Genomic DNA, 16,999 nt, shown 5'->3' with positions numbered 1-16,999 from the left:
ATAGATATTGTTTTAAATCCCCATTTAAAATATGTAGAGGAAGGAATGAGTGTTGGTCAAGGTAGGGGCGGTGAGTCCTTTGTGTTCTCCACTGAGAACTGGGGGAGAGATGAAGTCTGGGGCCCCACCAGTTTTCTGGAGATGGGGAGGAGTTGAGATTTATTCTTTCAACTCTAAGGAGAGGACAGCGAAGCATCCTGAGGCTCTGCTTTCCAGGAGACCCTTCCAAGCCAGACACCAGGATTCTTAGGAAGTCTTTTGAGTGTCTGTGAAGGAAGGACTGTCCCATTGCTGCCCGCGGTGACTATTTAGTAAGCTCTTGAAAGGCATTTGGGGAGAAAAAGCTAGACCTTTGCATTGCATGCTTCTTTTAGGGGAAAATTGCTGCCATGAAAACTTATTACATGGGGATTTGTCCATTAACGAGCATTGAGAAACATGGCTTCTTATTCAGAGGACAGATCTAGATTCCTTCTTGTCCAGGGATATAGCTTAGCAGTAAAATACTTGCCTAGCATTCATACGACACTGGGTTCAACCCCAAATATGGGAGGGAAAATATTGTATGGAAATTTCTAAATTCTCCCTCTTGAGTCAAGCATTGGTCAGTTTAATGTCAAACTTACAGACTAACCTTTCAGATCCATTCAGAGTTGTCATGTAGGTAAAGGTACTAAAATGGGCCTCTAGAATGTTCTGTGTTTTAAGATCTAGTGGAAAGATGAGAATCACCTTTCCAAAGAATATCCAGGTACAAGGGATCAGTTTTTGTGGACTAATTTGAGTATTATAAATTTCAAGTATTTCCTGGAATTATATTTGTCAATATATCAATGTTATAATCTCTAGAAATTCAGAAATATGTTCAGGATAAGATTCCCAATATTTAGAATTGATAACTGATATGGTTATAAATTAATAATCCAGTTAAATTCAGTGCTAAAAATCAGATGGAGCAAACACAAAATATATCAATACCTCCAAATTCTCTTTCCTTTGGTGTTAATACATGAAGTTTGTCCTGTGGTTTAAAAAAATTACTTAACACTCAAAAGGATCTTGAGTTTCTTATGAGTGGCATGGACACTTGTTATGCTTAGAAACATTAGGCTTAACACAAATAGAATTTGTTAAATCTGGCAACATTAAGCTCTTTTAAATTCAGGAGAAGAGTGTATTAAATATTTAGTAATGAGCCAAGCTGTGAGTGTTAATCTTAGTCCTTCTGGAGAAAGAGTTTCAGAGAACACTTGTGGATTTTGGTGAAAGTGAGGAATACTTTTTCTAGAAAACGAAGTGCATGTCTGGTCGGAGAAAAAAATGTCTATGCAACATCTTTCAGGTCCACGGATCCGTGAAGTTCATCAGTGAATTTGAACATAATGGGCCTTATTTAAACACATTGAAACACACATGCCTTCATTTACTATGTTATGATCCTCACTGATACATGTTCTTGCATGGGGTTTCAAGCTAGATTCTACATCTGAGGAAGCCATATTCCATTTTATTGGTCATTTCATTTATACTGACTGGACGAACCTTCCCTGGTAAAGCACTGTAGGACACATTCCTTCCCTCAACATCCTCTTGTTCTCTCATTCTTTAATCTTTCTCCCCACACTTTGTTTTCTAAGCCATACTTTGAGCATGACGTGTTTAGGAAAATCTGTAGAAAAATGAACAAATTACAATCTTTAGGATTTTGCCCACATTGGATGAAATAGCCTTTTACAAGCCAAGCATGGTATATTTTTTTATGAGTGGCACAAATATAAAACATTTTGAGAATCTCTTGAATCTGTAGCTGCTCTAGATTTGCTCAACTCACTGCTGTCTTCTTTATGACTATCAAAAATTAATTTAAGTCCCTTTAACAGTCCTTACAAAGCTGTCTCTTGCTCAGTTGAAACTTGGCTGCTTGTATCCCAATCACTTTACTGGAAGCTACTGAGATTCACACTGGAGAAAAGCCTGTTATTTAGGAAAAGTTTATATAGAATCCCGAGGGATCTCTAGATTATTCTCTTGATTTGGGAGGAAAGTAGGTTAACTGGTAGTTAATGGTAATTATTGAAAATGTTCTTCTGTATCTGAAGACTTGTAGTAGTTCTCAGGGGGAACTCAGAATACAAGTTGCTTAAGCAAGAAGATGTGTCACACTTGCCATATACTCCAACCTGAGCATTTATGGAAGTGGGAGCATCATAGCTAACAAAAATATGAGCTTAGGAAATAGATTATGCACATGAGTCCAGCAGGGTCCAGTTGACCTTGGCTCTCTAATTATATCCAGAACCCTACTTCTCTCTTCATAAGATAACATGTTTGACTTTAGTTGCATCTGTTTTTTCTAGCTGGCATGCAATTCAGAAAGGTTCATTAACCCCTTGTGGAAGCATCTAAATTGAGGTAAGTCAAGACCAAGTAGGGCATTATGTAGGAAAGGTTGGCAAAAAAGCAGAAGACTTTAAATTCCAACTCATTAAAACATTATTTTTATTGTGTATATGGATGAGTTTTGCCCGCCTAGATGTCTGTGTACCACATGTGTGTCTGGTGCCAGCAGATGCCTGAAGGGGGCATCAGATTCCCCTGGAATTGAATTTACATATATTTATGTACTGTCATATGGTTTTGGGTACAGACCTTGGTCCCAGGAAGAGCAGTCAGTGATCTTAACTGCTTTGTCATCCTTGTAGCCTTTGTGCTTTTGCTTTTTTTTCTTCCTTTTGTTTTTAACACTTCTCTTCTGCCTTTCCCCTTCTATAATTCTTCCCATCCCTCTGACATGAATCCATGACCTATAAGCAGTTTAGGTACTTATGAAAGCATTTGGTGTGTTATACAAAAATGATTGGTTCATTGAGAAGAATTCGTTCACACTAACTCTCTGGTTCTGTGTCAAGGTTGCCAGATGGGCTCTAAAGAACTTATGAGTCTATGAAGTCATCTTTATGCTATTGAAAGGGTTTATATTTACACGTGGGCAGAGCACAAAAGATTGATCTTGACCAAAGTCTCAAGTTTCTGATATTATAGTCTGGGTTATTTAGAAAGGAGGTTCCAGTGCCTTGTATGAGATGACCTCCTGAAGACAGTGCCCGGTTCAAGACACAGTTTGTCCCTGGTCAGGAACCAAGCAAAGCCCATGGCAATAACATGAATACAGATAATTTTTGTCTGCGTCAGTTCAGGGAGTACGTGATTCTTAGTGTTTAAAATGTTTGCACGGAGCAAGAAGGTATGTGTTTTGAAACCCTGCATATTGTTATTATTTATCAATATGTTTTACATCACATATATCTAAACTTATATAATCATAAATCTAATTAAAAATCTCCACCTACTCATTAACTCAAATGGCCTCAACAGTTGATTCTGCTGATAAAAGCATGGCTACCATCTTCTATGTTTAGGCTACATGAGTGGCCAGGAAAACCAAGTAACTCCCTAAACGATTGTTCTTTTCAAACAGACTCTCCCACACATTTGAGAAGCATTAGCAATTACTGTAGTGACAGAACCTATACAACACTAAAGATTTTTTTCCAGATTTGATTCTCAGTGTCTGTAACTAGATATGATGTTTCTTCTATGGTCTGTAAAGTCTGAAATGGATGGAACAAAATTAAGCAAGGTTGTAATCAGAGCCAGTGAGATGGCTCAGTGGGCACGTTTGATTTCAGGAATCACATGGTAGGAGGAGAGAACGGAATCCTGGAAGATGTCTTCTAACACACACACACACACACACACACACACACACACACACACACACACACTTAAAAGCTGTTGATCAGTGTGTGTCTAACTGAAAAAAAAAACTATTCTCTTTTTCTCTAGGCTTAAAGTATTTCTTATAGGTTTCTGTGCTGTAGAGAAATAAATATTCAGGTACAGTGAAGAAAGTGCTATGTACAAAGATGGTACTACAGTAAAACTTTTTTCAAAATAAAACATTGGGAATCTTTGAGGTACTTAAAAAACTGGGCCCAGAAAACTTCAAGGAACATTATAAGAGAAAAAATGCATCTTGTTTTAAAAAGTGTCTCTTAGGTCTTCTATGGAACTAGAGATATTAGATAGTGACTTTGTTTTTGGAAGTATATGGAGTCCATTCAAAGTACTGTATGTAAGCTGCCATGTGTCTGACCTTACTTGGAATTGGGTAACGAGGCCAAGAATATTCAGTGAATTGTAATGAAACTCCCAGGTGACGAATGAAAACCACAATACAGATCAATCTTATGTTCTATTATTACAGCAGGATTTTCTTCAAATAACTCTACACTAAAACATATGGAAATATAATACCACATAAACTAGTAAGCAGTTAAATTAAAATCACAAGCAACAAGGTATTTCACGACTAACTACGTATGGGTTTTTAGTTGGTAGAAATTCCTTGTGAGATGGCCAGGGTCTGTCTCTGAGGGCCGAAGTAGCCAGAACCCAAGTCTTCAGCTCACTTCATGGCTGAGTAGGAGGCAAAATGGCGTAGACTTGGCTAATGTTCATTTCTGCTATTATTGGACTAGAGGAATCCCTGGGTTGGATTTTAACTTAAGTCCCTCCATAGACAATCCTCTATCTTTAAAGTCATGATCAATCCACCAGAAAACATATCTAATATATTCTATCTTGACATGTGACATTTTAGAGCTAGCCAGAGATAAGGGCTTGTCAAGATACAAAGATACAGGGGTTGATGGGGTGTCTTCCCCAGACAGTGGTGAAAATCAAAAACTAACAATCCTAGCATTTCTCATCCTTCAGATAGAGAAAGTAAATTCTGATATGGAAAATTCAGTTTTCTATTTGCTTTCCTGCTGCTACACTAACCTATTTGGGGTGTGATTTATTCTCTAAATATTTGCATAGGAATTCTAACTTAGCCCCTCCTCAGCACCTTTCATTTAGTCTTCTTAACTCTGTTTTACACATCTAGAGGCCAAAGGATAGAATGGTGGAGACACTTAAGGAGTAGGTTGAATGGGAACTCTGGTAAGCCAACTTAAGTTCTGAGGAGGGTCCCCTACAAATGCTCACCACTTATAAGGGAACCACTCTATAGCCTTGCCCGACTTCCTTTAAGATCATTTGGGCAAGAGACGTGCTTTAGACCACATCTACCATTGTGGAATTAACGTGCTGAGGCAAATGCCTGGCAGATAGGCTGTGAGAGCGTGATGACATGGGGGAGGAAGCCTTGATTAATAGTGGCTGTGACAGAGGCAGAGGCACCGTGGAGGGGAGAGATCACAGGGAGCAAGTGAAACAGAGGAGATGAAGGAGGGTATACCATTAAGTAGAATGCAGGGAGAATAGGGAATCATTTGTCAACTCTTCCTATAGGCATATTTCTTTCTCACATTGCTTTCTTTTTCTCCTGTTCATTTCTACAGTATACTCCATGGCAGTCTTCATTCATTTTTTTTCTCCTTTATATATTAATTTTTTTATTTATTGGCAAAGAGGAGAAACAGAATACACAGGATGAGAATTGGCCTGTAATTTCTTAAAATTGTTATTAAAAAATATGGAACGCTTCACGAATTTGCGTGTCATCCTTGCGCAGGGGCCATGCTAATCTTCTCTGTATCGTTCCAATTTTAGTATATGTGCTGCCGAAGCGAGCACCTTCATTCATTTTTAAACTACTCTTTACTCTGAAGAGATTCAGGGCCATTTCTAAGTATAGCGACCTAACAGGGAGTTTATAATTGTACTTGAAAGTTACTTTCGTAAGGGAAATTTGGGGGTAGAATTGTGGAATTTTTATTTGTTTCAGGTGGAGTTGTAAGAAAAAATATTGAGGTCAGCGTTGGGTATTGAGCTCCTCTCTGTTGGTATCAAGTGGGGCTCTGTGTTGGAGCCTAAGTGATAACCAGGTAGGAACAGTTATAATGGTCACGGTTTGCTGATGAACCTCTCCCACTGAAAAGAAGAGTCCCCCATGTGCACATGAAGAATACTTACCCTAGCAACAAGGTGAGAGGGGGATTTGACCCAACCTCTTGTAGTAGTCTAAGAGTAGTACCATGTGTGGTTGTCTAACCTTAAGGGTAGGATGCCCCTCCCCTCTGCTGAGAGCCTTAGTGGTTCCATAGAGAGTGGGAACCCATCAAAATATGCTGCTCCCTACATATAGTATCTCTAGGATTGGGCCTTGCTTTGACTGCAATGGTTTTCCTGGAAAGACATTATTTCACATGTACTCCACTTTTACTTCATACCATGAAAGTCTCAATTGACTCATTCTGGGAGAACACTTATTCTTAAGCCCTGGGGGTCCCTGTCTAAAGCTGGGTAGAATCTCTCACCTCTTACTTCACAGTTCCATATGGATACTCTTACCCTCTATCCATCTTGTGTTTCCCATACATTAAAAATTTCTTTCACTGACTCTCAGTGTATATGTCTGCTTGTCTGCTTCTAGTCTATCCTTTCCCTAGTCATCACTACTAGACACCTTGTAAGCATGGCTAGACTTCATATAGCACATTAATTTGAACTAGAAGTAGTTCTGTCCTAGAAGGTAAAAAAGGTAACTTGATGAACATAGCTGGATTAAACACATATTTTGCTACTTTGCACAGTATGCAGCACCCAGAGTAAGCCTCCGATTCCTGAGGCCATCAGGCTGAGAGAGGAACTGTTACATATAAAGTTACCCTAGAACAGAGCTTGGCACTTGATAAGAACTTTCTGATTAAACAAACACAAATGGAAAGATACTTATTTGTATTTATTAGGCTTATGAAAGGTTTCCTCTTTAAATATATAAATGATTCATAAAGGAATGCAATCATATGTTTAAGTCAAACAGATGTTCTGACATTGAAATACTCTGAAACATGCTTTTTTTAAAAGTTTGCTTAGTCTCCTGTGCAGACCAGCAATACATAGAGAAAGCCATATGAACTTATCTTGTGTCCAAAACACTAACACCTCCTGGCTTTGAGATAGATAACTTTTAAATTAAGTTAATTTTTAAATTAGTTCTCAAATACTTCTTAGTGTATTAGCTAGATTATTAAGTCTTTTGAGTGCTGTGGGTTAAAGAAATAGATATGAATACTAAATAACAAAACCAATAAACCATATCCAAGTACTATGAATGCTTTCAAACTCAGCTTCTGACTTAATGGGAAAAGTTATTCCCTTATGGCCTGACAGCTCTGATGGAAATATTCTGCTCTTAATGTTAGTGTACTCCCAAGCCATACAAGTGGCATTGCTGTGAAAAATTTCAATAGAAAGGGACATCTAGTCTCACGGGATGTAAAGTGGGTATTACTTTCACAAAAAGAAAAAGCCGGCATTATTTTCTTTGGGGTCATTGTTTGAAGACTGAATGTTTTAATGTAATTGATCCAAGTCGACAAGAAAACTCATCCAAACAAAGCTATAATCTTTGACTCTGTACTGCTCAAAACCCACATCAAAAGGATGACCTTGCCTTCTCAAATGTAGGGTAACCAGAGAAGTTTGAACTCATTTCACTTTAAAATATTTCACCAACACTCCTTTACAAATGTGCCCAGATCCAAATACACAGCCCACGCAAGCATCTGAGCTTTGTGGCAGAATGAATAAAAGAGCAGAGCAGTTAAGGAAACTGTGGGTTGTCAAGGCAACCATGGAAGTTCTTCCCAGGGAAGAACCAGGCCTGTGATGCAGGGAAAAGCTTAGGAGAGAAGAGAGAGAGAGAGAGAGAGAGAGAGAGAGAGAGAGAGAGAGAGAGAGAGAACATGGTAGATGTGAGGGAGGTGTTACTGTCAATTTGAAGTAACTGGCCATGCTCATGCTCAAATTATCATTTTGTTTTATTTTATTTTATTTTATTTTGCTTTATTTTTGCTTTGCACCTGTTAAGGGAGAATACAATTATTTTCATCATTTTCAAGAGTTTTTCCTTCAAGGAATGCTTCTCGACATCCTACCCTATCTATGAGAAATTTATCTTTATGTTTCCAGGATTAAAGATAAGTCTTCTTTAGTTTCTTCCCCATCCCTATTAGGCTGAATCAAACATTTTTGCTGTGTTATTTTATAACTTTTTAAAAAAAAGCTCCCTTTATGACTATGCCCTATGGATTTGTCAATAAACCACTGCAATCTAAAAAGGAGGGCTCTCATGGTCCCTTCTGTGTCTCTTTTGGAACTTTTCTTTCTCCTTGGCTATGTGGTGGCATCCCTCTTCCCTACCTGGCAGATTAACTTAGTAATTTGATCATGCCACACAATGTTCTCCATGGAGTAGTTGATCATGAAAATCTGGGATTCAGAAAAGCAGGAAAACCAAGTCTACAACACTGCCCCAGTTGTCGTCTGATGATTACAACGACAAGGTACTTCCTCCTCCAGAAAAGTTTACATATTATATAAGAGGAATAATTTCTCTTCAGTTATCTGAGCTATGATTTCCATTGCCTCCAAGTCAGAGACGCAAATACCCATGTCTGTGTCCCCTGGTTTTCCTGTGGATTGTTGAAGGCCCTCTTGGTAACTTCCAAGCCTTTGTATGAGTCTTTGTGTAATAGCTGGCCATTATTCAATAATACGATGTTTCCTTGAAAATCTAGTGGGTTTTCACCATTTATAAAAGCAGGACTGAAATTTTTCTGTGTATATCCAAGGTGCAGCTCACATCTGTATCTTCATCTTTCTCAGCATTCTTGTTGACCCTGTGTTCATCTACAGCATCCTCAGGGTCCTCCACATAGGGTTGTTTGTAATCTTCTCTGCTAACCAACCTAGAGAAGATGGCTTCCTAAGAGAGAGAGGACTATCTCTCCCCACAGCTGTCTTCAGGAGGAGTCATTTTAACTAATCTTTCTCTACCCCTGGTAAATTTGAAAAGAATATTTGAGTTTGGTCAGCCAACTCCGATACCTTTTTCTTCCTCTTACATGCATGGAATGGGGTGAGGTGGGGAATCTCCCAGGTTCTCCACAAGCTCTGCCAAGGAGATGGGTTTGAGGTGACTGTAGTATGGTGTGGGGTTCTGTTTAACTCTGGGGTTCACTCCAGCCTATTTAGCCAATTGCCCTAAAGTCATATTCTTTTTCTTTTCCCTCTAAGCAGTAAAAGTGGTTTTTGGGTACTGTACTCTATCTACGTTTATTTCTTATATTGTCCATATTATAACTTGGATTAAAAAGAGGGCACTGTTTATTTTGTAGCCCCTGCTCACTGACTCCAATTCAGTTGTCAAACTCTGGTTCTTAAGCCCTACCTCCTCAGGCAGTATTAATTTTCTGTGCTTTTGTGGTCTCATTGTTCATTAAAAAAATGTCTTTGGGCAGTTACTGCCTTGGTTTAATTAAAGTCCCCCAACCCCTGAATTGTAAGCTTCTTTGACAGTGATTCCCCAGGCTTCTTACCATTCTGACTCCAAACTCCTTCACAGACAGACAGTAGTTCAAATAAATGCTTGCAAATAAAGCAAAACGTGAACTGCACAACACCTTGGGACAGACGAAGGGACAGGAAGACACTGAGAGTTGCAAAAAGACGATCACACCTCAGTGCTTCTGAGGTATCTGGCTAAAAGTACAGAGAGCCACCCTGTGGCATCCTATCCTGGGACTTTGCTACTGGGCTTAAGCAGCAGTGGCCCAAGACTGGCTGAAGAAGCTGGGTAAGTGCTCCTACTCTACCTGTCCGTCAGAAAGGCTTGGGTGTTTAGAGACCGAATGGACAATTTTATCTCAACTGTCTGTCCCTTTTTAAGATGAGGTTGTGTTATTCCTCAGGATTGGGCCTGGCTACAGGAACTGAGCATCTGGAGCACTGGGGAGAAAGATGGAAAGAGAGGTTTGTTTATGTTCTCCCTCATGCTAGAAGGATGCCCAGGAAGCCATTATTTGGTTGAAATGACTAAAATTGAACCCAAAATTTCTTTCTACTGAGCTGACTGATGCATTTTAGCAGTAGGTGAGGGTAACCTTCATTCACTGACAAGGTATCAGAACAACTAAAATATCAGACTGCCATTGTTAGACACAAGACAAAGGTTATTTTGGATCAATTACATCATCCCCAATTGTGGGTCTAATTTCATGTCCAAAGGACAAAACTAGCACTTGGTTTTGCCTGATTATTTGTTCCTCTGTGTTATACCTGGTCTGCTCCGTCTTTGGGGAAAACCATGAGACTATGTTGCAGAAAACTGTTTTGTCTCTGGCTCTGTGTTTCCAGGTTCAGGGATTCCCTGCCCATTACTGTAACATACCCACCCCAGGTCGTCCTGTTTGTTTGCTGGCTTGCAGTAAGTTCTTACTGGGTAGTTGAGAATGGCCTCAACTTCATGATTCTCTTCCCTCAGGTGCTTGAGTTCTGGAATTACAGGAGTAATTCCACTATCCTGCTGCTATGTCTGCTTCTTAGCCTGGTGAGGACTAGTTTCTGCAAGATCTCGGATGAGAGACGTTAGCTTTTTCCTCAGGGGATGAAGGCCAGGCAGCTCCCTAGGTAAAGGTTAGTGTTGGGGATCCTGTTGTCTGGTGGGGGTGTGGTAACTGACCCAACACCACCTCATTATCTCCACCAGTGTTATCATCAGGGATAACGACATTTTACTCCCCATTGTTGGTGCTGTGGTGCCCGACTCTCAATACGATTCTTGTCAAGGGTAGATATACAGGTATAGAGTGTCAGACTTGCAGCTCCAACACTGTGAACTACGATGTTGCCACTTCAGCTCCAGAGGCCGCTTTGAGACAGTGCTAAGACAACCTGAGCTCCTGGTTCCACTTTGGGAATGCGAATCTATTTTTAAGTGAAAAATGCTGTTTTTCTTTGTATGGTATGTGTTTTTCTTGATACCGTGATAGCTGTTTACGAGTAAATGGTGATGGTAATGTGCTTTTTAAAGAAGGTAATTACAACTGAGTCCAAACAAGGCTCCGTTTGAGTTTTGGATTTGGAATGAAGTCTTGTCTTACACTGAGGGGATGATTTGATTTACCATTCAACCAGGGTACGTTCATAAGCGTGTGTATGTGTCCTCACTGAGAATCACTCCAATATACTAGCTATCAACTAGAATAGCTGAATCCTGGACAAACCTGAAAGCGCAGTTGCTTAACGGCATCTACGGATCTCAAGGTCATTTCTGCTATTTCTTAGACAGAAATTTGGGGTGTTTAAAAGAGGCCCTGGGTTTGGTCACTGCTGATCAGACTGTTTCTTGAGTTCAGTTCTCTGTTCCTTCTAAACCCCAGCTGTTCATTAGCAGAGCGATTCCTCTGTCTGCGTGAGGAGAGACGAAGCCCCAGAGAAGGACTCGATGACTAAGAAAGGACCCCAGCAACAATGCAGCGGTGCCTGTGCTAATCAATTAGGGGGAAGAGAGCAGTCGAAAACTTGTCTCCTGGTCTAGCATATACATCCTCGACGGTGCTACCGATGGATCCCGAAACTTCTCCTCTGGAGATGAATGCCATGGCACACTCTCAGTTAAACTCATCCAGAATGATGAGTTATGGGAGACAGTTATACCCCAGGGTATGCAGTAGGTTCTCTGAGACCTCAATCACGGGAGTATTTAATCTTACCATCCTATTCTGTAGTCTATGTGAAACGGCATTTTGCAGCTGCCAGCACCAAAAATAAATAAATAAATAAATAAATAAATAAATAAATAAACGAACGAACGAATAAATAAATCTATGTGGCTGCAGTAATCACTCCTGACCCTATTATTTAAAAGAAGGCTATCTGGAGATCATTAAGTAAAAACATGGCCCTTTCAGGGATGCCCTAACATTGTGATCCTAATGTAGAGAAGTAGTTTGCTCATTGAAAATGATCAGAAATGGTGTGTGGAAATCTCTTACCAGTGTCTGCCAGGACACAGGCTCTTCTTTTAGACCCATCAGAGTCACCTGTGGGGGGGTCACTGCTTGAGAACACACACTGGCCCCTCTTTGGGAGCCTCGGATCAGTGAGAATGTGTGTTTCAGCAGTTTTCCAGGGGCTGTTGCAGCTGCTGGTCCAGGGAGCACACTTTGAGAGCTCCTGGCTTAGCCTAAGCTGCAGGGGGAGGTAACAGAACAAAACAGCTGACGTCTAAAATGTGTCCAGCTCAAGCAAATAAAGGAAAAGTTCATGGGGTGAGACCCAAAATGACCCAACATCTACAATGTTCCTAGGAGTCTACTTTAAAGTGTGAGCCATCAGCAAACTTTCTCCTTGAAGAGCCAGATAAGAGTGTTGTATTTTCAGCTCTGAGGCTGGATGGCCTCTGCTGAAGGATTGTGACTGTGGCACAGAGCCATCGAGAGATATTTTACTCAGAACATCATCTGTGTTGCAGTAAATCTTTGTTTACGAAAATAGATATGATGCATTGGGCTTCCGGGCTACAGTTTGTGCACCCTTGGGCCTAGATTATGCTCTAAAGAAATTTATAGAAGGAAAACTGTTAGTTCACATATCTCTAATCCACAATGGTAACGGACTAAGTTGGAAACATAGATGTGTACCAGCCTAGTGTTGATGCACCGTCAGCTGAATCAGTGGCACACTGCTTTTGTTGGCAGATGAACTCCCTAGGAATTCAACCCCCTAGACCTGGCTACTTGGGGCTTTACAGGAAACTCCCATTGGGAGTTTTACTGTGCTAGCAAAAATTTAAAAAAAAAAATTATACCCAAGTTTTCTACTTGGTGGTTTGCTTATAAGGAAAGAATATACTTCCTAATGTATTTTTGCTATTTGGGAGAAATGCAGTTCTGAATTTGATTTCATTTTCCATGTGTCTTCACCTCTCCTCATGACACAGAGGTGTGTTTCTTCCACACGGCAGGTTTGTCCTGTTGGCTAGAGCTGCTAGAAGCAAAATTACTTAAAGATAAACTTCCTATGTGGCCTTTGTGAAGGGATTAAGAGAGAGGGATAGGTTTTTGATGGAGACATTTGTGCACAGGCGATATGCCTGGAAGCACATAACACTAGTCCCAGGATAAGAGATTCGTTCCCAAGCCGATAGCCTGTACTCATGAATTCTTACTTAGCCTTGTGAGCCATGAGAGCCTAGTGGCCATCCTGGCCTAGCAGTGCTGATGGAAAGGCAGTCTTTACTTGGCTTCAGACAGTCCATTACTCCTTCTTACCTCCCCTCCATCTCTTGTGCTGATTCCTTTTATCTATTTGATACATGTTATTAGGGCTGTCCTAAGACAAGTTTCTTATTTTCTTCTCAGTTTTCATTTGTCAACTTCCATAGTCTCCTTGTCCCCCACCCATCTATTTAATATTTTAGGATCCCCACAGGCTTTACCTGGCATAGTAGTGCCAGGGTTTCCTGTTTTGAAGGGGTGAACAGATGTGGACAACTGCTGTATCAAGGGTGACCTTGAGTGAGGGGAGTTAGAGAATCCTTTCCCAATTTTCTAAGTTGTCTGTAAGGAGAGAAAAGCAGGGTGTGTGTGTGTGTGTGTGTGTGTGTGTGTGTGTGTGTGTGTGTGTAGGGTTGCTATAGCTGTGATCCACGTGTGAATGCATTACAAGCTCAGTCTCCAGAATGGTATAAGAAGTTGGGGCTGCTAAGAGCTCTTTAGTTCTTTGCGAACTTGCTGTCAAAAGAGACTGTGGGAGCCTCACCTTCTCTCTCTCCCCCTGCCATGAGAGGAACAGTTTGCTTCATCATTGATATACCGTTCCACTCTGGGGCCCATCAGGAGACCATGCACTCAAGATTAAGTCAAAGTAAAATTTCCTAAGATGCCTTTCTCAGGTTCATCGTGTTTCTGAATGGGGTCTTGCCCCACAGCTCAGACTTTCTTCAGACCGATGTTCCCTCCTCTCAGCCCCTAAAGACCTGGAAGTACAGATGGGCACCACCGTGCCCAGCTCAATTGCTTCTTACAGTGATAGAAAACTAACTAGCACAGGGTGGGGGAGGGTGTGGGACTAATATTTATAGCAAGTTTGAATTTAACAAGAGTGATGTTGAATTTAACAAGGGGATGCTGGAATGTATTCGAATTACAGAAGAGTAGTGTTATGAGGTGACATTTCCTATGTATCTAAGTTTATGAACAACTATTCCTACCGAAACAGTTCTTAGTGTTTGACTAGTGGGAACATATGAATCCACAGGGCAAAAGTAATGCTGTTGTGTTTCAACAGGCCAGGGGCTGAGGCTGCAAACCAAGGTGCAGGGAACGGCTGCCTAGACTTTTCACACAGGCACGCCGTGTTCAGTCATGGCTTGCTTCACAGCCTCCCCCAGGATTTCATAACACATCCTAATGTGTAGCACAGACGGTGCATACTTCCTGTGCTCTCCCTCTGGGTGGAAGAAACGCTGCTAATGAGGCAGGGCTCAGCTCGGATTTGTTTGATGACCAGGAAAGCTGACTCCTCAATCTTCACCCTCCCTGATTTGGCACAGGCACACACCTTTTTGTTTCCACTCTGCTTCCTTCCAGCAGGGATTGCCCGCACATCCCCATGTGGACCCAGAGATGCCAAGGCTTGTTAGGGTCGAGCATTCCCCTGCCTGCACTTTAGGACTCGAGTGTTTGCCTTCTGGGCTGCAGCATGTAGACCTTTGCTGAGTTTGGAAATCTGGCCTCCAGTGTGGAACAGGGACATCCTGTTTGTTGAGGGAAAGAGTCCTGTTTCATTTCAGCCATGGGTGCCCAAAGAGGAGAAAATCTGCTGCTTGCCTATTTGGCCATTATTAAGGCATGAAATCTCTTGTTTTCCTCATTTTTAGGGGCTAATGAGTTGAGCATTTAAAGGTTAGAAAGTGTTCTATTGTTAAGACAATCATAGTGTCATTAGTGACATTTCTAGACATTTTTCAGAACTATAGGAATTGCATTTTGTGTTTACACCCATTTGTTTCAAAAGCTTGAAATGTTCCAAACAACATTTTGCAGGGATTAAACAAAACATTTGCAACCCTCAAAGGCACTTTGGAGGGCCCTGTGATGAAGTTTCAGATCTAGCCATCTTAAGCAAATGAGCGTCTTAATCCACAATTCTTTAAGAGCCCTAGCGAATGAAATACCATCTCTTCTAACTGAGAGTTGATGATTATGGCAGAAAAGCACCCACTCAGCACAAACTTTTTCCATCTATTTTCTGTTCGCCTGACTTTCTAAGCTTTGCTATGCATTGCTACCAAATGAATTGATCCTGATCTAGACGGAAATGAAGCCACGGTGACTATTACTTTCAGTAAGTGGGGAAAAAAATCAATAGATAATTCTTTTTCTGTATAAATAGAAACACTGAAGTCATGATAGGCTTGGCTAATGGAAAATATTTCTTTTAGATCTTCTAAATGCATTAATTTAGTTGGAAAAGGTTTAATAATAATCACAATGACAATAATAAACAGTGCAATGGGAGCACACTCAGATTTCCCAGACTGAATGTTCTTTTGCACCAGTTGTGGTACTCATGGTTATCTTTGCTTAAACCCTTTGCCATTCAATTTTCTTCTTTGAGTCTATTATGTCGTTACCTCATTTGCCTTTCCTTTCTAGACTAAGTCATCTAAACCCTCTTATTAAAGATTGATGTCAAGCTCGACACCAAAGCTGAAAATAAGTCTAGGAAATCTAAATACTGCCATTGACAACAGTGATCTATCGGATGCCTATGTGCATGTGCCAGGGGCTGCACTAAGTTCTCAGGCTGATAAAAATGGCTAAGACATAGGCTCTGCTTTCTATAGGCTCCTAGTTGGCAGGCGATCAGCAACTGAGCAGAGAAAGGGACGCATAATCACTAATAAATAAGAAGCGTGACCACAGAGTTTTAGACGGTAAAGTAAGGAAGATGTGAGGGACATGGGCCTATGAGGTTCATCAAGGCAGGGAAATACTTGGATGGAAGGTGGATTCTTAGACTGAGAGATTAAAAGACTGTTGCTATTAGTAATAAGAGAGGCAGAGTTTAAGCAGGTATCAAAAGGACACAAAACATACCCAATGGGGTATATTAAATCAAGGAAACTCTAAGGATCTTGGGATGAGTGGATCAGAATGTCCATGTGGAGTTAGGGGAAAAAGAAGCTTGAAAAGAAGTGGGAATACTACAGGGCGCCTTTCACTTAGCAATGAAACAAGAAGGGATCCAAGTCCTACCAGGAAGGTCCTGTTACCCTGAAAAGAATCTACTTTAACTGACCACCACAGGAAGTTTTACTGATTTTGAGAACAAAAGTCTAAATTATTTCCAACCCAAATCTTTCTAATCTGCAAAGATTTTTCACAGTTCTTAACTCCATGGAGAAGTGTCTAGAAGATCACATTTGAAAGCTGGGCAGATGACCTGGTCAGACTTGTTTAAAAGAATTGTTCCATCCCTGAACAAGTAATTTCAAAATGAAAAGGTTTCTTTTTTTCAAAAAGAAAGGGATCCTAGTTTGATTGGGAAAGGGTTAGATGAACAAGACAGGCAAACACCAAGAAACCATTTTCCTTAAAGTTTCTTCTATTCCCCAAAGTTGTTTTGACTTCATTGTCTTGATTTTCAAAGTGACTTTTAATTAACAAAGATGGCTAATGTTTTACTCACACAAACAACTTGTGCCAAGTCATTTCACCAAATAGAGAGCTAAGATTTTTTTTTGACACAAATCGTTCTTTAGATTAGTGGTTTTCAATCTTCCTAGTGCTGTGACCCTTTAAAATAATACAGTTCCACATGTTTTGGTGACCCCCAACCAAATACTTTTCATTGCTACTTCATAATTGTAATTTTGCCTCTGCAAATAATCATAATGTAAATATTTTGGAGATAAAATGAACCAACAGGGTCATGGCACACAGGTTGAGGACTGCTACTTTAGATAGAAGGCCATCTGAAAGGCAGAGAAAAATTTGAATAACACAGGCAGTTGAGAGCATTTGAAAAATGGCATAGTCATCACATTCCCCAGTAACTGCCCATGACTTTGGTATTTATGGTTGCACTCAGTGTTGGTCTTTGACTGAGACAGAAGACAGTCTGTATGATTGGTCAA

At 40.5% G+C, this 16,999-nt stretch overlaps 1 protein-coding gene and 1 non-coding gene across 2 annotated transcripts in view; both read right to left on the bottom strand.

Annotated features, from left to right (window-relative positions):
* Trpm3 (transient receptor potential cation channel subfamily M member 3) overlaps positions 1-16,999 on the bottom strand; it is an 851,352-nt gene that overhangs the window by 217,346 nt on the left and 617,007 nt on the right.
* Positions 5,537-5,643, bottom strand: LOC116894831. The gene has a single exon (XR_004387046.1). It is a non-coding gene; the product is annotated as a U6 spliceosomal RNA (small nuclear RNA).

The sequence above is a fragment of the Rattus rattus genome, chromosome 2 (genome assembly GCF_011064425.1).
Source record: "Rattus rattus isolate New Zealand chromosome 2, Rrattus_CSIRO_v1, whole genome shotgun sequence".
Lineage (NCBI taxonomy): Eukaryota > Metazoa > Chordata > Mammalia > Rodentia > Muridae > Rattus > Rattus rattus.
Note: the sequence above shows the minus strand (reverse complement) of the source record. Positions and strands in the feature narration are given on the sequence as shown.